Raw genomic sequence first — 22,182 nt, 5'->3', positions numbered from 1 at the left:
ATCCTTTCTGGAAATGAACAAAATACAGAAAACACTGGCATCGCTGGCGAGATTTAAGGTGGTCTACTACAGCAGCATTACAATACTAAAAATTTGTTTACACGCAGAATCGCTAATTAAGAAACTATGTTGCGTGAAATTTGGCAGAAATATAAAGCAATAGGTCAATTTTGGAATCAAAATGTTAGAATCAGGTTTGGAATGAAATTTACTTAAATATTATATTTTAAAAAAATTAGTTTGAAATACGTAATTTTAATGTGTAGTTTGGAAAGCCATCAATAGATGGCGCTAGGAGTTACAATTTATCATTGTAATCTTATTTCTGCAAAAATTCACGAAGTAATTGATTTTGATATCAGTTATAAATCATATTTTTTTCTAAATAATATTTAGATTCGTTTCGATATTCCTTTATACACAGTTTTCACTAAACAGTGTCAGCTGTCAGCGGAATGACGTTTACGGCAACCCTATTGCATTGCTATTCCGCACTCAGTTTGTTTACATTTATTTGTACTGTGGTCAGTTAGCAAAAAATATGCGAAAATATCAAGGACGACCGAAAAAACATCCTGGTGTTAATAAAAGATCCAGAATTCAGCGAAAGCGTCAAGCTCAAGAAAAAAATATAAAATTAAATTCCCGAAATGTGGAAGATTCCGAACAAGCGGATGTTTTCGAAAGGTGAGAAATATTTTATTCTTTATATCGACTACCTCGTGCTTATGATTTCGCAGTAAGTTAATTCCGAAGTAAAATATGCGTATTTTTTTTATTGAAGGTCAGAAATTATTGATACAACTGCATCTGTGTCAAAGAAGAATCATTGCCCGGATGATTTTTTTTACAAAGTAAGGTTTTTTTTTTTTTTTTTTTTTTTTTTTTTTTTTGTATGTGTATGTTTGTGTGTGTGTATGAGGGGATGCTAATAATTGTTGAATTCTGTTATAACAATTTATTCCTCCATTCACACTAAATTGTTGGGAAATATTGAAAGGGTAAATTCCAATTCACAAGGAATTGCTGAAATAATTGAATCTTTTCAAAAGTATGAGCATGTTCTTGCGATCTAAATTGAATTCACCATCATTACATTCTATTATTGGAAATTTTATAGTCATATGTTTGCTACGAAATGCTTTGTCAGTTACCTATGGTATATTTTTACAGGTGTATGCACATTTCATTCATGTGCTCGCTGTTCAACTTGCTTTTTTTTATTATGTCATTTACTTGGATGTTAAAACTTTCTTTTACCGTTGGAACATTTTATAATCATTTAGTAAAATTTATATATAAATATATATTATTGCTTGTTTATTTATGGTTCTGTGTATTTGTCATGTATGCATGTTGTGAAGTGTAGTTTTTGAAAAATATGTCACAAATGGTAAATTCCACCAAAAGCTGAATTGAATTGATATTGGGATGCAGGTAATTAGAAAATATCTGCCGTGTATTTTGAGCGTAAACCATACTAGTGCCAAGAATGGAACCAATACGCTCAGGCTTGCTTAGCCTTTTTGCCATTGTCCAAATTGAATTATCTCTAGTAGAAAAGGAGTGAATGCTTTCTCTGTATAACAATAAAATATCTGTCTGATAAAAAATCTACCAATAAGAAACTTTTCATATGTTATGTGACAGACTTTCTGCAAACAGAAGTCCTTAGCTCTGTTCTTGTACATGTTTTTTAATTGTGGTTCAGATGTGTACTTCTCAAAGGAATTCTTCTCATAGGAAGATTGTCTGAACATTTAAAAACTATATTCTGCTTTTAGGGGCCTAATATTTTAGGCCCCTAAAATTAATATTGAAATTTCTAAAATGTTGAAAAATATGTCATCTGGATTCCGTGCAAAAAATATAATCCCTTTTTCATTTCTGCATTTGCAATTCCTGCATTTTCTTTATTCCTACATTTTTTAATTGGAAGGAATTTCATTCGCAGAGCCCTCTAATTTATTCTTACAAATCATGTAGTAATGTACCATTTTAGATAGATATAAATAACACATTTTGTAATTTTTCTAAACTGTGGTTATACAGCATGATATAATAGCTACATAAGGTATGGCGAAACAGTATACAGCAATATCTGTCGCACTGTCTGAGATGGATGGTAGTCATACATAGCTTAATGCTTAAATTTGTTATGTGTTATTTATTTATTCATGTTTTTTTTTTTTTTTTTTTTTTTTTTTTTTTTTTTTTAAATTATGTTATAGCAGTTTATTTCTTTCATTCTTAGGTCTGAAAGTGAAAAATTTGACTTTTCTACGCCAGAAGTTACAGCTAATGTTCCTAAGACAAACCAGGCTTTCTTGAGGTAAGTTGGTTTATTTCAAAAATAGATATTAGCTGTGCATGATATTGAAACTCTTACAGTTACTTAATTATGGTTAACTAATTATGTATTAATTTAGAAGTCAAGCAACCAAAATCAGCGTTATATTTTCAAATAGTGAATATTTCGAAATATGATGCTGATTTTTGTTGCTTGACTTCTAAATTAGTACTTGGTCGGCGTGTTATTGTATCTTAATTAAACTAATTATGGTTCTTTTCTTCTCAGTTCTGATCTGGACATTTCAGTTATTGACTCTGACGTAGAAGGTAGAAATACAAGCTCTCTTTTGGGGTAAATATGTATTTCTCTATGCCAAAATTAAAATGTCATCATTTATGTTTTTCTTTTATGGTGTTACATTATGTTGTTTACATACTGATAGCTATTAAAACTGTTAAATATAATATTGTAGCTATGAAAAAGAGGGGGATGAATTTGATTTGTACCAAATTTGGACGTTTTGCATGAAAGAACTTGAAAATAAAAGATTTTTTTAAAAATATATTCATTGAAATCAGTGAAATTTTCAGACGGGACACTGAAGCAAATGAAAATATTTTGGGGTTCGATTCTTTTGATGGAAGCCTCATCAATAAGCCTGCTATCTTTTTTAAATATTGCTTCTTTTTCATTGTTTTCATGATGTTTTATGTTCCCTTCATGAAAGAGATTTTTAATAATTTAAATTTTGTTAATAAAATATAACAAAATGAAATCTGTGATTATGTGGCTATTATTTTTTCCATATATATTTATTTGAGGAAAGCCAAAAATTTTATTATTTTACAGAATTTTTAAGAAAAATATAAGGATAAAATTTTTTAAATAATTCTGATTACTACCTTTGCTTTCCTCTCATAATGTGCCTCAAGTTAGAGCAATTAGACAACAAATTTAAGTCATGTGATCTTTTTTCCCCCAAGTTTTTTTTTAGGCTTAGGAGTATAAATTGCTTATCCCCACAAGACATTGCATCTTCTTAGTATGCCATCCTAAGGCTCTGTTCAGATGATGGTATAAATGTCATAGATGCATAATCATAAGGCATAAAATGTGGGAGTTCCATTCACACCTGCGAGAGAGGGTCTAAGCCATAGCCAATTAGAGAAGCTAAATTTGTGCATGCATGTATGTGTCTACAGCTTTCTCTCTCAATAAGTTTCATGTATATGCTCTTATTGGCCGACTCTTATATCAAGTCGGCACAAAGTTGAAAACTTCAAGCTTAATGCCCAAACTAGTTTTTGTGACATAGCAAGGTCTGACTACGAAGCGTTGTTAGTTGGGAATTATGACATTTATACAACGGCACAAACGCATATGCGCAGTCGTAAAGGTCTTGAGCGCACGCGTGAACGCCTATGTGCATGCGCAGAAAGATTTTAGCTTTGAGGTCTGGATTATAGATCATTCCGGATTATGGGTGTCCGAATTAACGACTTTTGACTGTATTTATCTTTTATAAGTCTCTTGTTTATTTTTTTGTTTACTGCATTTCTTCTGAATAACAATTGTATATTTGAGTTTTCTGGGTGTGAATAAGTATTTTTGTTTAGCTTTATTGTATCAGTACAAATATTGTATTTTGAAATCTCTGTATTTGCATTTGTAGAATTTTTGTTATAAACTACATATATTTTGTAAATATTGTTTAATAATAAAGAGTTTGGTGAGGTGAATAAACATATGAAGGCAGAATTATTCCAAATTAATCTGGCCAACATTAATTATTGAAAATTCTAACTTGAATTTGCCGTTTAGCCATTTGGCTTCTCAGTGACATCTCTGAAGACCTTTCTTTCCATTTATTGCTGTAAACTGCGCTTGTAGTGAAGTATTGTGGTTTTACTCCTATGTAACATGAATGCCAGCCATTTCTGTGAGGAAGATCTCAAAATCACTACTTCTGTTGAAAGCCTGGAGTATAAAGGGTCTAACTTATTCTTATGTTGTGGTACTATGGTATAAATCAAGTGTGATGTGTATATTAGTTTTCTCTTAGGATATCCTCTGTGAAGATACTGCTTCTGCAAAAAAGGTAATTCTACTAACCTTTTCAATTATCCATCTGCTGTTTCAGATTGAAACCAATTTCCTGCATCTGATTGATGTTTTTTTGATTTATTTCTCATGCAATTCTGATCTGACATCATCTTCTAAATATTAGTAGATATATATCTGCATTAGTGATAATCAGCTGTGAGCACATAGTGCACCATCTGCAACTCATTTGGGTATAAACTATGCTGGTGATTATAATGTCCTTGCTTTTTCCCATATGCCATATGTTGCATGAAATTTTGTTATATGAATCTAGCTTCCCCTGAGGAATTTCTGTGATCTTTCTAGTATGTATGGTCAAGAATTAGGCTTGTGATATACTGTCATGATTTTGCCCACATGTTCCTTGAATATACTACCATTTCCTTAGGAAGACTTCCAAGAAGAATACTGTTGTGGGTTCTAAGCCTAACTATGGTTTGGAACTATGTTTATAATGAATTATTGGGATTCTGCTCATGTAATGTGGATGCAATTCTATTTCCATTTAGAAGATTTTCTGCAAAGGCAATGCTTTAACTGTGAGATAATTCTGTTTTGGAAATAAAACTGATATTTATTTAGATCTGTGGTATTTATAAGGCAGTTTATCAATAGCAGGTAGCATCTTGCCTCTTTGCTTTGATCAGGGCCTATGCAACCAGTGGTAGTCAAAATTTTTAGAATTTAGATAATAGTGCATAGCAAAATTTTAGAATTTAGCAGAGGGCACTGATCAGCAGAATTTAGAGGCAAAAAAATGTTCAGAACTTACGAAGACATCAGCCAGCAGAATTTAGGATATGCAGAGATTGCACTGAGTGGCAATAGTGCCATATGTTACATTTGCTATTTGTGAAACAATTTCAGCTGTTTGAAAATGCATTTTTCTGTTAGAAATTTGTATTTCTTGTAAATTCTTTTTTTTTGGGGGGGGTATGTGATGTACTCTGTTGTCGAGAATATGGTGTTAAAAATATTTTATCACTTTTTTTTTCAGGTGTAAATTTTGTGCATGATTTGGCTTTCATTGAGACGTCTCTGGGTAAGGAGTTACTAAGGAAGAGAAACTTACATGCAGGTTGAAGCATGCAGTGTCAAATGTATAAGGAATATAAAAGATGCTGTATATTAGTATAAGTTTGAATAACCATAATAAAAAAATTTCTTGAAAATTGTGTTTTTTCTGCGAGTTATTAAAATTGGAAATAATTAATTACAATATTTATGAAAATTTTCGAAAATAAAAATACAAGTAGTATTTAAAAAGTACTGCAAAACTCATTTTTAAGTAGAAAAATTATTCTCAGATGAAATCCTTTCGATTATGCAAAGGGACTATTTTGGTATTTGAAAGGTTCATTTGAACTCAACAACTGAAACTAACGTATCCCATGGTTGGTATCAATGAACCCACTACTTTCTAAAAGCATTTCTGTCAATTACTAAGGGCTAATGAACGTGTTGAATTCTCAAGATGAATGTTGCCGAAACAGAAAAAAGTTTACTTCAGAACATTTTGCAGTAGCTCAAACAAAGTCACGGACCTGATCTATACTGTAGTCAGGGAGAAATTATTTCCCTTCCTTTTCTTTCAAAAGCTGAGTTTCCACAACGCACAACGGGAGGCCGTTGCTAAAAGCTGTGGAACCAGTTTTATAGCTATTTTTAGCAACTTGTGAGCTGTTTTTCAGATAACACAGTAAATCTCGGGGAGGGGGGATTTGAAATCATGATCACTGCCGGTACGGCAGAATTGTAAAATTCAGTGAAGCATCAAGCAATAAAATTTTAGAATTTTGGGGGAAGGGCACTTGACAACAGAATTTATTGCATACAAAGTCAGCAAAATGCATAGCGCCGTACCTGATTCATGATACAGCAGTATTCATTACCAATAGCAAACTTGTTTGAGGATAAGTTCGAAAAAATGTTTTCTAGTTGTTACCTAAAATCGGTAAATAATAATCTTTGAAAGATTATTCGATTATATCGCTACTAATATGGAAAAATTTGAATAGCAATCAGAAGCCGTATCTCTATGGTCTTCACGTCACGATTTATTTTTATTTGTTCGAATATAATAGTTAGATCTCTCTTCCTACAAGTATGTATCTTCGTACGTATAAAGTATCAAAAGTAATTAATAAATTTTCTCTAGTTGCCCTGAAAACTACATCTGAATATAAAGATAAGAAAGACATCAGTAAGTTGCTGTTATTTGCTGATCATAATGGTAATCAACCGAACGTGATCACATATACCGTCTTCAAAACTTTGATTTTTATCAAGCTTCATGTAAATACTAGGTTTTTGTTAGTCACGTAACTAGGCATCTTAAATTTAAGATGACAGATGAAATAACACTAGTTCTGAATTAGCTCACTCAGGAAGTAAAATTTTCTCCTTCCCGTCAATATAGCGTATTTATAGCTCCCAATTATGGCGATCACTAACTAAATATGTTATGGATTAGAATCCTATTGCACTCCATAAGTTTTTCTTTATTTGCTTTATGTGCATGCATGCTTGGTTGAGGAAGAAATTAAAAAGCCCCCCCTTTTTTTTTTACTTAGATTATTCGAATGTATACGCCAGACATTTATTTGTTGAGCTGTAATTATAATTTGGAACGTGGTGCTAGAGCCGTTGGAGCCGAACCGAACCGAACGCCAGTTTGTTTAGAATTATAGAGTTTGATTACGCCAAAGCAGGTGAATTTGGAAAACACCAAAATCGGTCATGCATCCAACTCGTTCATCGAGGCTTGAACTCCGGATGAACTACCAGTGTTCGGCAGCTCGCTTGCTAGAATTTAGGGAGGAACTGATTGTTAGAATTGCGTTAGGCTTTTTGAATGTAGCAAAGTCACGAGGGTTACCTTCTTAAGATGGCATAGATAATGTAGTGAGTAGCAAAAATCCCTAATAGTGGCCCTGGTTACTAGTAGGATTGTAAGTATATTGGTAATCATGCAATCTACAGCAAGGAAATTTCGGAGCTTAATTGCAAAGTCAAATGCGACACTCCGATAAACGTCGTACCGATGTAGAGATGGAAAAATTTATTATTTAAAATACTTGTATTTATTAGTAAACATTTTATAAAATTTATTCTTAATTTAGCGTTTAAGAATTCTAAGAGAGTTATCTGAGTATTTTTACTTCCTCTGGTAATCCAATAAAATTGAGTAAATTTATGTTCTGAAATATCTTTGCGTGTTATATACATAGTTTTTTTTTCGTTCAAAGTTAGACAAGTTTACACAAACAATACAGGTCGAAAAGGGAGCTGGTCTGCGCCCGGTGAGCCTGTCGGCAGCGTCGCAAAGCGTAATTTGACTAACGAAAAGATCATGCTTTGGATCTGGTGAGACTGCCATGGTATTATCCATAAAAATGGTTGGTGTTGGTGTATTTAATTATGGCAAAGCACACTAGGGCTATCTGCCTAAGGGGAGGGATGCCTTCGTGGAGGACTTTCTAACGGAAACTGGCTCGTATACACGTTACTCAAGGGGAAAACCACGAAAACGCCCATGCAGCCAGCCCGTTCGCGGGATTCGAACCTCGGACCGAACTACCAGTGTTCAGCGACTTTACCGCTCGGCCGCTGGTGGGCCCCATAAAAATGAATCTCTCCATTAGTCGCACTATGCATCACATAAACGTCAGCTGTGCGCCGCATGAGCTGACTCAAGCAGATAAGGTCAGACGTGTTCGAGCCTGTACTATTCTTTTCGAATATCAACGCAAAATTAAAGTTCTGGACCAGATAGTCACTTGTGTTGAAAAATAAATTTATTTTAACAACATAGGCCAAAAATTTAGTTGATCTGCGCCCGTGAGTCCGTCGGCAGCATCGTAAAGCGTAATTTGACTAACAAAAAGATCATTCTTTTGTATTTGGTGGGATTGCCGTGGTATTAATCACAAATAGTATATGGAAAAAGGTAAAACCCTTGACAGTAAAGGATACAACGAGATGCTAGTGCATGTTGACGCTGCTATCAAGGAAAAGAGTCGAATTGAGTTCCGGCGCAGAAAGGTAACGTTCCATCAAGATAATACCATACGTGTCTGCATTCACCGGCTGGCATTTGTACGGACTCGAAAGGGATCTTTCACCACACCCACTATATAACCCCGACATCGCACGTTCGGACTTCTACCTTTTTTTCACACTTGCAGCTACATCTTGCTGGTCCTATCTTCACTTCTGCACAAGACGTCGAAATGAGGTTGACTTGTGTTTGGACTCGGGCCACCAAGTTTCCGGGCCGAAGGTTTTGAGAAACTACCAAAACATTGGCAGAAAAGCATACATTTTTGGTAGTGATTACTACCCGCACTAAAGGTACTGACTGTTCTTTTTTTTTTTTTTTTTTTTTTTTTTTCTCGTTCAAAGTTAGATAAAACTGAACGTACGTTACACTGAAATTACTTTGTCTAGAAAGTAAGCCGCTTGGATAGAAACAGATGTGGGGTTTCATTTTTAGAAGACATGAGATCACTTTCTGTAAAGTAATGTTATAAAATTTTGAATTTGAAATAATCGTACTTTGTTTTTAGTAGCGCAGAATGATAAAGATTTAATGAGAATATAGCAAAGCATCTTTTTAGAAACGCTGTTATAATTTTGCTATTTTATTTTTTTATGGTAGGTCAAGGAAAAAGGCAGGCTGCTAAATACGGTAACAGCACATTGCTCTGTTTCATATATAGCGAATCCGCTCTGAAATGACGCACGAAGCAGTAAAGTAGCTGAACACCAGTAGCTCGGTCCGACTGGCTGCGCTTTCGTGGTTTTACCCTGTGTAACGTGTATAGGAGACAATTCCCCTTAGAAAGTCTTCCACGAAGGCATCCTTTTCCTTAGGCAGATAGATCGTACCGGTGTTTATGTTATCAACAGTACTGGTTATTTTCAAAAATGATCATCCTAGAAAGGTGATTGCCAAAAAGTATTCACTTCGCTTATTTATACGTTATGCATGAATATACTCTTTTTAGTCAATCTAACATATATAAATTACTAATGCTTAAAACAAATTCAATTTTCAATATTCTGTTTCCTATTTGTTCCTGTTCAATGAAACAAATTCATTCACAGCAAATCCAAATGCGTCGCTACAGGAAGATGATAAACCAGCTCAGTACGTAATTACAGTTGCATCCGGAAAAGAGTACATATACATATAAATATATAATATATACGATATACAATATATATATATACGATATACAATATATATATATAAATATTATCGTTTTTTAGGATGTATCTATAATATGTATCATTTTACTTTAGTAAAATATAATATTCAATTTTGTAATTTAGGAATTTCTTCCCCCTTATCATGTATTATCAGCTTGTACTTTACCCCTTCAATTATCAGCTGTATTTTATAAACCTGAAACATAGAAATGCAATTTGATTTTATGCATTTCAGTATCAAGTGAAATCTTGAAACTGATTGTTCATTATAACACTTTATGTAGTTTTCATTCAAAGCGGATCTCAGATAATGTGCCGTGTACTAGAAAAATTTGATAATGATTTATCCACTTTTGAATTAAAAAAATAATAGTTAGGAGTGTTATACGATTTTATAATACAAGTAAAAAATATATATAAAGCTTTGGAAAGTGCTAACACATATTTATGGAATATTATGGATGGATAAGTAAATGGAATATTATGTGCATGATATATATGTATACACATATCATCAAGTATAAATTCATTTATATATAATTTTTATGTCGCGATGAAATTACCGAAATGCTTAAAAATCTAGTTATTTTTAAAAACTGTTTTCTTCCGCAGAATAACGGCAAATTATGAAACATTACGCAACATTGAAAAGCGTGATGAACAAATTTTGCGACTCCAAGGATGAATGAAAATTATTTTCATTACACACAATTCTCAAAAGTATCAGATTCTTCAGCGCCGAAAGAAATGGAGAAGTAGGATACTGAAACTGAGCTGACACTTAATGAAATGTTTGAAAAAGTTTATTAATGAACTGTCTACTGTACTATCGGAAGAATTCGTTGCAGTAGTTTATGATAATGTGTGTACAGCCTCAATTATGGCAGACAAAGTTATTTTGGAGTTTGTTCAAAGCTAAAAAATTATCATTGATGCAGATTCTGATGACGAAAATAAAGTGAATAATGCAGTTCCTGTTCCCACCTCATCCGAAATGAGGAACATCATAAAAAGTATGGACAGTTATTCAGACGCACATTCCAATGGTGAAATGAATAACAAAATGTTTGACATTGAACAATTTGATGCTAAAAAAGACAATGCAAAGAAAAATATCAGATTATTTTCCAAAAACTCAATAAATGTTTTGTTTTTCAAAAACTTGAAAATTTTGTATTAAATTCCATCAAGTTCTTGTGGATGTTTTAGTTTCATTGGTTTTTATTAAATACATGCATATATACATATCTATGTAAATAAAATGTACTCTAATAAGCTTAATTTTGCTGAATATATGCTTTTTAGTCCAAAGGGGCTTTGTCCCTGAAGGACTATTGTTTCCGTTTTGCGATTTTGCGTCGGACTCATAAACGTCGGTTCACTTTTCAAACTGTTGCCACAAAATGTTAGGATCCTGCATTATATTTGAAGAAATTAAATAATGAAAAATCTGCATAAATGATTGTCTATTTCTCGCATTGTGATAAAACAATGGTACATAGAGCCATCGAATTTTGAATGACGAAATCCTACTGCGAATATGGGCATCTGAAATCCCAAATTTGGAATTTGTTTTATTATAGATTTTTATATTTTGTAAAACTTTAACGAATTTTTGATTTACAAACTCAATGCTTTAAAAGCGAGAAATGGCAACGTTATATAGAAAAAAAATACTTTTATCTCCAGCTCGCGAGACTGTGTATATCGGAAATTCTAAAGATATCCTTAATTTAACATTATTTTGCGATATTGCTCTTGAACTGAATTTTATGGTTTAAGTGCAAAGAACATGATATTTAATAAATGAAGGTAACACTCTGTAGGGTTTATATTTATTTTAACTAACATTTATTTTAAGTTTAAACTATCTTTCCTGTCAAGCCTTACTTTCCCCTGGAACTGCCAATGCCAGAATATGTAAATTTGAGTAGAACGCGCAAGGATTCAAATTATCAGCGGAAGTATTCTGATTTAAATAGAAGGAAACGAGTTCGGTGTGATATTCTTACTGCACGAGCGCGGATGTAGTTAGCGAGAATTGAAGAACCCCGCGTTGCGGCCTATGTGCTTGGCGGGAAGTAGTGGTAATCGTTCCAGTGAGCTTCAAGTCTGCTGAATTAGCAGCGGTATTGTAAAACGCGGTGAGTTAGTTATTTTAGAGAGCCTCGTAGTTAGAATCTTGTCTTTACTTTCTTTTCAGGTTATTATTTTTATTTGACTGCCAAGTTGGCACAGTCTGTGAGCGTCAAGAGCACGCAATTGTAATTTATTACGTTGAATAAAAAGGGACTTAAACCCTTCACAAGGCTCTATCTTTTATACAAGTTTTCACAGTCACCTCTTGGTTGCGTGCAAGTTGGAGGCGCGCAACGTTATATTGGCGCCCGAACAATTATCGAACTGAAATGGCCGAAAACTGGATGGAAGCCGCTGGACAACACCAAGAAATGACAAGTCAGTTAGAAGGATTTGGATACCTGGTCCAGACTTTGAGAGCGTCAATCAAGCCAAACGTCTATTTCGACGGAAAAAATTCGGTGTCGGTATTTCTAGAAGGTCTAGAAAACCACTTTCAGCTCTACCCTGTGCCTGAAAGACAAAAAGTTGCCATCGCCACATCAGCACTAAGAGGACAAGCCGCGCTATGGTGAAAAACATAGGCAAATTTTTACTAGGTGAAATTGGAAGCCCGACGTATACATTTGAAAATTTCAAAAAATCGTTAGTAAAGGCCTTCCCCATAGTGAAAGATCGCGCACGGCTGGAAGCCGAACTATATAGTTTCTACCAACGGGATACAGCAGAATTGACGGCCTTTATTCTACGAAAAATCAAGCTAACGGATATGCTGTATGGAAAGAAACCCGATGCGGAGATTATTGAAATAATATTACCAAGATTGTTACCCGCTGTTCAAGACTACTTTGAAATTAGAAACCCAAGCACATTGCAGGAACTTTTCGAATTGGCGGTGAAGTTTCAAAATCGCAGAATAGCGGAAAAAGCGAGAGGGAAAACATATTCTCAAAGTACCCGAAGGAAATCTTCAAAGGAGGAAACCAGAAATGGAAATCGCTCTTATGGTCAAAAGAACTATCAAGCTAACGCATCGAAACTCGAAGGTCAAGGCCCAAAAAGAAAATTTGAAAATAAACATCCGCGTACCCAGAAGACACAGATTGAAAAGAAAGCTTTAAACGAGTAGAGGGGCCTGTGAAAGGGAGGGTCCAGACCCCAGAAGTTTTAAAAAAACCCTCAAATAGACATTTAAACACGGTCATCTTAAAAAACTCACAGCTACCAATTATACAAGTCCTGGTTGGCGATGTACCAGTAGAAGCCCTCATCGATACAGGAGCAGAAGGAAATTTTATGAGTGAAAATTTCTTCAAAAAGAATTTTTATAGGATACGATTATTTAAAACCAGAAATACGGAAATTATAGCGGCGCAAGGAAAAACATGTCACTGCATCGGGAAATTATCATTAAACTTACAGGTAAAAGAGGAAAATCTCAAAGTATTAATTTTTGTGGTGAAAGACCTGCAACACTCTCTTATTTTAGGTATGGACGTTTTAAGGGCCGCGAGGGCCAAATTAAATTTTCAAGATAGTTCCGTGGTGTGGAGATGGACCAGAAGGTGGTGGAACCTGTGGAGACACCTGAAGTGGACCTTAGCCATCTGAATGACCATGAAAGTAAAGCAATACAGCAAGTGGTGAGTAATTTTTCTCATTTGTTTTCAGAAAAACCAGGAAACTGCCAAATCGTGACTCACAAGATTCAATTAAATGCCGGAAAACCTTGTAGGACTAAACCGTATCGTTATGATAAACAAAAAGACCTAATCATCGAAGAACATATTCAGGAGATGTTAAAGAATAAAATAATAACGCCCATAAACAGTGAGTACGCGAGTCCAGTCGTACTATGTAGGAAAAAGAACGAGTTTCCTCCTTCGGATAAAAGGGCTTGGAGGTTTGCTATTGATTACAGAAAACTAAATAGTATTACCAAATTTCCAGTTTACCCTTTGCCGGTTATAGACGAGATCATTAGACAGATCAAATCGACAAGATATATGTCTACTTTGGACTTAACGTCTGGCTACTATCAAATAGCTATGAGACCCGAAGATATACATAAGACCGCGTTTATAACAAAATCGGGCACTTATGCATTTTTACGCATGCCTTTTGGGTTGTGTGGGGCCCCATCAGCATTCCAGAGAGCTATGGACATTGTTCTAAAGCCTGTCCTAGGAAAATCAACTTTAATTTATCTAGATGATATAATTATAACGAGTAGTACGTTGGAACAACACATTAATGACCTCGAACAAGTTTTTAAATTATTAAAAGAGGCCGGTCTTACAATTAACGCCTCAAAATGCAAGTTCGCAACTAAAGAACTTAAATATCTCGGTTATAAAATTTCGCAAAAGGGTATAGAAACGCAAGATTCAAAAATAAAAGCTATTAAGAATTTCCCACCGCCCAACACCGCCAACAAACTTTCTTCGTTCCTTGGGTTATGTTCTTACTATCGATCTTTCATAAAAGATTTCGCTAATATTGTTGAACCACTCTTAGTAATCAAAAGAAAAAGGGCTAAATTTACGTGGACAGCGGAAGCTAACACAGCTTTTGAAAGATTAAAAGAAGCGCTTATTAATGCCCCTGTTTTAAAATTCCCTGAGGGGGACGAAAACCTGGAAATTGCAGCAGATGCGTCAGACTATGCGGTGGGCGCGGTTCTTATGCAAAATAACCATCCGCTGGCATTTTTTAGTAAAACGTTGAATCAGACTCAAAGGAATTATACAGCTACAGAAAGAGAAACATTAGCCGTATTAATGGCTGTACACAAATTTCGAGTTTATTTCGGCAAATCGCCAGTAACAGTCTTTTCGGATCATGCGGCTGTTGGTAGACTTTACTCGGGGAAAAACCTAACGCCCAGGTTAATAAGATGGGCTTTAAAACTCCAAGAATATAATATCACAATAAAATATAAACCGGGTAAGGAAAACAATGTAGCTGACGCACTTTCTCGTATAAAACTGGACGACGAAGGAAATGAACTTAAATGCGCTGTGTTGACTTCAAAAATTTTAGATTATAGAGATACAATTATCACTGAACTGAAAGCTGATCCTGAATTTGGAAATATCTATGCATATTTTAAAGACCCCGAAAGCTTTGAGCACACAGATATTGATGCGATAAGAAATAGAGCAGAAAACTATGAAATAATAGATAATTTATTATTTTATACGAAAACAACAAACGAAAATCTTGAGTACAAACCAGTCATCCCAGCCTCGCTTCGATTAAGCATTTTGAAGGAATTACACGACGCGAAAACAGCGGTCCATTTAGGGGTCAGAAAGACTTTAAAAAGGGTACGCGAGGCAGTATATTTCCCGCAATTATACAAAATAGTAACGGCGTATGTCAGGTCCTGCAATCAATGTCAGTTAATAAATGATATTAATTACAGCCCGGCCGGGTACTTAAATAGCATTCGCGCTACATTTCCGAATGAAATTTTAGGCATAGATCTGCTTGGTCCCTTCCCCCAGAGCGAGTTAAATAAAAATCGTTTTCTTTTAGTAATAGTAGATCATTTTTCAAAATGGACAGAAATTGTTCCACTTAAACGCGCGTCAGCCAAAACAGTCGCAGATGCATTCTTACACAGATACATTTTAAAATACGGTGCACCGATAAAAGTCATTAGCGATAACGGAAAACAATTCATTAGTCAAATATTTGAAAACATATGCAATGGACTTGGCATACGCCATATCAAAATGGTTCCGTATAGACCACAGGCTAACATAGCAGAAAGAGTTAATAAAAACATTGTAAAAATAATTCGCAGTTACGTTAGCACACATCACAAGCGCTGGGATGGCTAGATAAATGAATTAGCTTATGCTTTAAGAACGGCACATCATGATACTACGGGAAAAACTCCAGCAGAATTATTCTTAGGCCGAATATTAATTACGCCTTTAGATAAATTATTCTTTGTGCCACAAAGAGAGCAGGAGTTTAAACAAAAAGATGTGCAAAAGCTAATTAATCAGGCGCTTAAAACCTCGGATACGGCAAGAAATAGACAGAAAATATATTACGATAGAAAACGCCGTGAAGCAGATTTTAAAGTTGGGCATAAAGTATTGAAGCGGAAATTTTCTTTATCAAGTGCCCCAGACAATTTTATGGCAAAGCTAGCTCCAAAGTTTGAAGGCCCCTATGTAATTCAGGAAATCAAAGGAGTAGTCTTATATCTTAAGAACGAGAGAGGGGAAATCTGTAAAGCAAGTCCCGAACAGGTGAAAAAATACTATAATCCAAATGATTTTGAAATCCTTAAAAGTTTCTTGCAGGACTCGAGTCTAAACGAAATAGAAGGGACAGACACAACAACTATTCCACCACCCAAGAAACAGAGAACTGAAGAGAGACCTAGCACTTCTACAACCCGGACGTCGGTATCAAAAAGAAAAAATAATTTTCAAACTCCAGCGTTTAAGAAAAACAAAAATACAGATGCACCGGGTAAAGAAACCATGGTAAAGAGAAAAACACCACCTACAAAGGATAACAGGAGAAATTACACATCAAGGAGAACGCGCACACGGCCACAGAGTCAGGTGCTAGCAAGGCCGCCGTTCCGGAAACTGAAACGCCAACAGGAGGCACAAAAATACGAGGAACAGGAGAAATTCAAGAAGGACTCCAGACCGGAGGACGTCAAGACCAGCCGTCCCAGGGAGAAACGGAAAGGCCAACAACCAGACGATTACTCCGTCAAGAGGCCAGCATGTAGAGGACGCAAAAGAAAAAGTCAGGTGGACGACACTCGGAGGGCAGTAAAGAGAAGATTAACATCCATGAAACCTCTAACTTGGGACCAATTCTGCCAAAAACGAATGACGGAGTTTCAAGCATCGAAAACTCAAAGATAATTTAAAACCTTCTATAATTTTTTTTTTCTCTTTTGTTCCGAAATGTTATGCATAAGTACGAAGTTCTATGTTTTGACGAAAGTCAATATGTCTCGGTTGAGACTTAGTTTTGTTTTACTTTATTTAGCTAAGGCAAAAGTATTATTTACTTTAAGTGTAAAAGCTAAAAACAAGCATTTTCTGTTGGTCGAAAGACTAATTCTGTTATGTTAAAGCCAAAATTTGGCCGGAGATAAAAATAACTTCGTATTCTTGTATTAATAAGAATTTTACTTTCAGTGCCGCCAGCTTGGCGAAGAATGAGTAAAGTAAAAATTTATTTTCTCTTATTCATTTTATGGTAAATTGTAAAAAGCATATGTATTAAAATTTTGTAAACGTATGTAAATACTTGAATATTATGTAAAAGTAGAATTTAGTCTAGAAGCATAAAATTGTAGATGCTAAAAGTGAATGCTTAAAAGCAATGAAGTCAAAATTTAAGTATTAAACTGTAAAGTCATGCTTTAGAGCGAAAGCCTGCATGTTTAAAGATGAATGAGGGGGAAGTTAGAGTGAATGTGTTTTGTAGGGTTCTCCACCTACATTTGAATTTTTAAGACTATTAAAGTAGCTCATTTAGTTGTAGAATGTCGAGTAAGGTGTGTCTATTTGGTCGTTGAATTCTAACAAATCATGGTGGTTAGGGGAAGTATTGTAAGACTAAAACACGAATATTCCCGTTGGAAACCACATACGGTGGAGAGCGAGGGTAAAGTTAAATTAATGCTTGAAAAATTGAATGAATGTGAAGTAAGCAATAACTAAGAAAAACGAATCTTTAAAAACAAAAATTTATTGTGTCAAGAAAGTGTAAATTATAATGTATGTAGAAAGATACTGATACTTATTCCTTCCAGATGCTGGAAGGAAAGACCAAGATTGATTGATGAAGTCCAGGAAAAGTTGCTGTAAGAAGAGAGAGTTAAAACGAGCAACAGAATACAATTTGTAACATAAGATTTTTTTGTGTAAACGAGGTTCTCGCCAGTTAGTTCAGAATTAGAGAAACTTACAACAGGTCGTTTGTAGGACCTGCTTCCAAGTTTTCCAAATTCTGGCAGCGGCAAATGTAGGGTTTATATTTATTTTAACTAACATTTATTTTAAGTTTAAACTATCTTTCCTGTCAAGCCTTACTTTCCCCTGGAACTGCCAATGCCAGAATAAGTAAATTTGAGTAGAACGCGCAAGGATTCAAATTATCAGCGGAAGTATTCTGATTTAAATAGAAGGAAACGAGTTCGGTGTGATATTCCTTGTACAGTCTTCCTTGTTTATGTCCGTGAGCATGCACTTTCGATTTGGTAGTGCTGGCATGAGGTGTTGCTGTTGATTAAAGAAATTGTTCTTTCTGTCTACGGCGTTGCTTTTCTTGCCATTTTGTGAAGTAAGGGAAAACGACATTGCTCTCACTACTGAAGCTGATCCTGAGTTGCTGTCGTCTCTTCTTGATGTTCACGATAAGTATGTTTTCTGTATTCTTTTCGCCATTAGGTTAAAAGTTAGGATTCATGCATATCATGGACAAGGAGGCGATTGAAAACCGTATCAAATCTGTGTGTGATCACAGAAATCTGGAAGTTACCTGCGATAACTTAGAAAAACTTAAGCAACTTATGCTTTCTGAGTTTCATGCTTATCAAAATTCATTTAATCCAAAAAATGCGACTGAAGTTGACTTAACCCACGTCAATGCTATGGAAAAGGATATACAAATCTTAGAATTATACATTAATGAAATGAAACAAAAAGAAACCCTAAATAATCCAACAGAGGAAACAAATCAATCTGAAATTACTGCTAGTCAAAAATCTAGAATCAAAAAGAAAACCACAATAGATAAAGAAGGATACATAACCCCTAGAAAAACTCATAAAAGAACTCTATCAAATTCCGAAATTGAAGAACCAGCTCAAAAAAATAAATTCGAGGAACTAAACCCTGAAGACAATATGGAAGCAGAGGAAGGTGAATTTATTACACCAAACAAAAAAGCAGGACACATTCCCCCTATAGTCTTAGCAGACTTCACGGGGGATTGGGATAAGATGAAAGAAGATTTTGAAGAGCAATTAAATATAAAAAAATATCGTGGAAACCTAAGGGGAGGTACACTGACCATAAGAGTTTATGACTCAGACCACTACCGCACGGTTACTGAATACCTAACTAAACTACTTATTCCTTTTCATACTTATAAACTCAACAGTGAAAAGCCTATCAAGGCAATAATTAAAAAACTTCCAAAAACAGCTAATATGGAACTAATCAAAGACGAAATTGCCCAAGAAGGTATCCCAATTCAAAAAATTCGACAAGTAATTCACACTATTGAAGGAAAGAAAGTTCATCTTCCTGTTTTTATAGCAGAATGTACTAGAAATAAAGAAGGTAAAAGAATATATGATCTAAAGAAACTCAGAGGTCTGGATGTCTTCATCGAGCCTTTTAAAGCTCGCCCTGGACCCGTGCAGTGCCATAAGTGCCAAAGGTATGGGCACACACGGGACAAATGTCACTATAAACCTCGCTGTTTAAAATGTGCAGAGCCTCATGAAACATTCACTTGTAAACAAACAAAAAATGACAACAAACTCCCTGTCTGTGCCCTCTGTGGGCAAAATCACGTTTCTTCCTTCAAAGGTTGCAGTAAACATCCTTATAATGTTCAGAAGCAAATCGAAGAATCTAAAGCTTTCAAAGAAGAAAAGAAAAAAGAACAATTTAAATTTAACAAAAAGGATTTTCCTTCACTCCCTGAGAACAAACCAAAAAATGCATGGAATACTTCCAAGGAAAATGAAAACACTAGTAAAACAGAAGACACAAACTCAAACCCACTTAGCTTTTTTGACTGGATAAAAATCCAATTCACTCAAGTTAAAGAATTCTTTCAGAAATTTAAAACAGCAAAAAAAAATATTAGACAAACTAGAGGTCGGTATGGCGGCCTTCGAATATTTCTCAAATCTAAACTATGAATTTTAATCAAACTCATAGTCAAATAAATTTTATCTCAGCTACAAATAGCTTCTTAAAGATTTGTTATTATAATGCAAACGGCATCAGATACCAACAAGTGGAAATTTCAAATTTTCTTACTAGACATAACATTGATGTTATGCTAGTAAATGAAACCCATCTCCGCTCTTGCGACAAATTTAAAATACAAGGCTACCGCATATACAGAAAAGACAGAAGACATAATAGAGGGGGAGGAAACGCAATTCTCATTAAAAACCATATCAAAACAGCCAAATATGATTTAAATCCCGCTTGTACTATAGAAAATGCTGCAGTACTTATCTATAGTGGTTTTAGAGAACCTTTCCTTTTTATCTCCGTATACAATCCCCCCTCCAGCACTCTTGATCTCAATAATCTGAAACTACTTACTGAAAATAACTACCCCACCTTAATAGCAGGTGATTTAAATGCTAAACATTCCTCTTGGAACTGTAGAGTCACAAATAGAAATGGAGAAATTTAAGCAACTTCATCCACAATAGTAACATCAATCTCATTGCTCCCAATCACCCAACGCACTATACGCACAACGGACTAGGGGATATTTTAGATATAGTTTTGATGAAAAACCTTCCTAATATTCCTAATCTTGATGTTCTCCCAGAACTTTCGTCTGACCATCTCCCTATAGTCTTCAACTTCTATGGATTTTATCCCCCTCTCCCTAAAGCTCATACAAAAGTTAATTGGTATATGGTTACCGAACAGCTAAATTCTGTTAACAGCAGAGCCACACTTCGTTACGACTGCGATATTGAGCTTGAAATCACCAGATTAAACTCCAAAATTCAAAACGCTATAAATAATGCTACCTATACAGTCAAAAATAAAAATCCCTATGACATCCCAGAAGAAATTAAATCCCTTATACAAGAAAGAAATAGACTTAGAAAAAGATGGCATATTACTCACAATCCTACTGAAAAACGTCATATTAATTATTTAAACAGAAAAATAAAAGAAGACATCGCCACCCATCGATCAAATTCGTGGGATAATTTCCTAGAAAACATGGATCTTTACCCAAACTCTGTTTGGAAAGTAGCTAAATCACTCAGAAATCTTTCACCCAATCAAACTCACCCCCTGTATCACATGGGCAAAATTCACCACTCCGAAGACTCCATAGCTGAAATTCATGCAAAAGAATTAGAAACATTTTTAAACAACATGAAAATAAAAATTCTGATCACGAAAAAGATATTAATTACTCTGTCAATAGCATCCTCAACAGTCCCAGCATTAATTTTTTTATGCCTGCAGCTCCAAACGAAGTTCAGCAAATTATTAAAAAATTAAAGAAGCGCAAAGCTAAAGGATATGACATGATTTCTAATGAAGCGTTGCAAGCTTTACCTAGAAGATGCATAGTCTTAATTACAAATATTTTTAATGCTTGTATTAGACTCAGCTACTTTCCATCGCAGTGGAAACATTCGATCATTGTTACGATCCCGAAACCAGGAAAAGATCCAAAGCTAGCAAATAATTACAGACCCATCAGTCTTCTGCCAGCGCTTGGAAAAGTTTTCGAACGAGTACTTAGTGCTCGGCTCACCAATCATCTAGAACGCCTTAATCTAATAGACAAGCATCAATTTGGATTCCGCAAAGGGCACAATACCACACATCAAATATTAAATTTAGTTGAATTTATTGCCCAAGAATTTACAAAAAAGAACGGAGTAGCGGCATGCTTCCTCGATTTCGAAAAAGCTTTCGATCGAGTGTGGCATGCTGGCTTACTTCATAAGCTATCTAACTTCCTTTTACCAAACAGCTTTATTAAGCTTATGCATTCTTATTTTAAACATCGTACTTTTCAAGTGCGCTGTGGTGAAGCAATCTCTTCAAAAAAAGTGATTTACAGTGGAGTAGCTCAAGGCAGTGTTTTAGGACCGAAGCTTTTTACAATATTCATAAATGATATGCCTCTACCTTTTCATTCTAATATACTCAAATATGCCGACGACACAGTCATCCTCACCAGTTCACGAAGTCCAAATAATGCTTTAGAGAAACTTCAGCTCCAAGTCAACATTATTAACAAATTTTGTCAAGACTGGAAAATCAAACTAAATACTGATAAATGCTGCGTAGTTCTCTTTCGCAGATACAGAAAAAATATCCCAGTGAATATAAATATCCGACTCAATAACCAAGATATTCCTGTTGCCAACTCCTATAAATATTTAGGTGTCTATATTGACAAAACCCTAAATTTCAAAGATCATATTCAATATGTTACAAATAAGGCTAACGCTGCTTTCATTGCTCATTAATTGGAAGAAACTCTAAGTTAAGCCTCCGTACCAAGAAAAATATCTACATCTCACTTATTCGACCAATAATCCTCTATGCAGTTCCAGCCTGGGCTACTGCCCGAAAAATAGACAGACAAAAATTAAATGTACTCCAAAACAAAATCTTACGTAGCATAGTGAACGCACCCTGGTTCGTGCGAAATTCTCAAATTCACAAAGACCTGGATATCAATCCAATTCACGACCAAATCCTAAT

General features: G+C 34.9%; 1 long non-coding RNA gene across 1 annotated transcript; it reads left to right on the top strand.

The window, feature by feature from the left end:
* Positions 1–555: 555 nt before the first annotated feature.
* Positions 556–5,686, top strand: LOC146997569 (uncharacterized). Its single transcript, XR_015040492.1, has 5 exons — positions 556–687; positions 785–854; positions 2,255–2,332; positions 2,579–2,644; positions 5,394–5,686. It is a non-coding gene; the product is annotated as an uncharacterized LOC146997569 (long non-coding RNA).
* The last annotated feature ends 16,496 nt before the right edge of the window (positions 5,687–22,182 follow it).

This window comes from Stegodyphus dumicola, chromosome 4 (assembly GCF_044657685.1).
Source record: "Stegodyphus dumicola isolate Sdum_Otavi_A_Nest chromosome 4, ASM4465768v1".
NCBI lineage: Eukaryota > Metazoa > Arthropoda > Arachnida > Araneae > Eresidae > Stegodyphus > Stegodyphus dumicola.
Note: the sequence above shows the minus strand (reverse complement) of the source record. Positions and strands in the feature narration are given on the sequence as shown.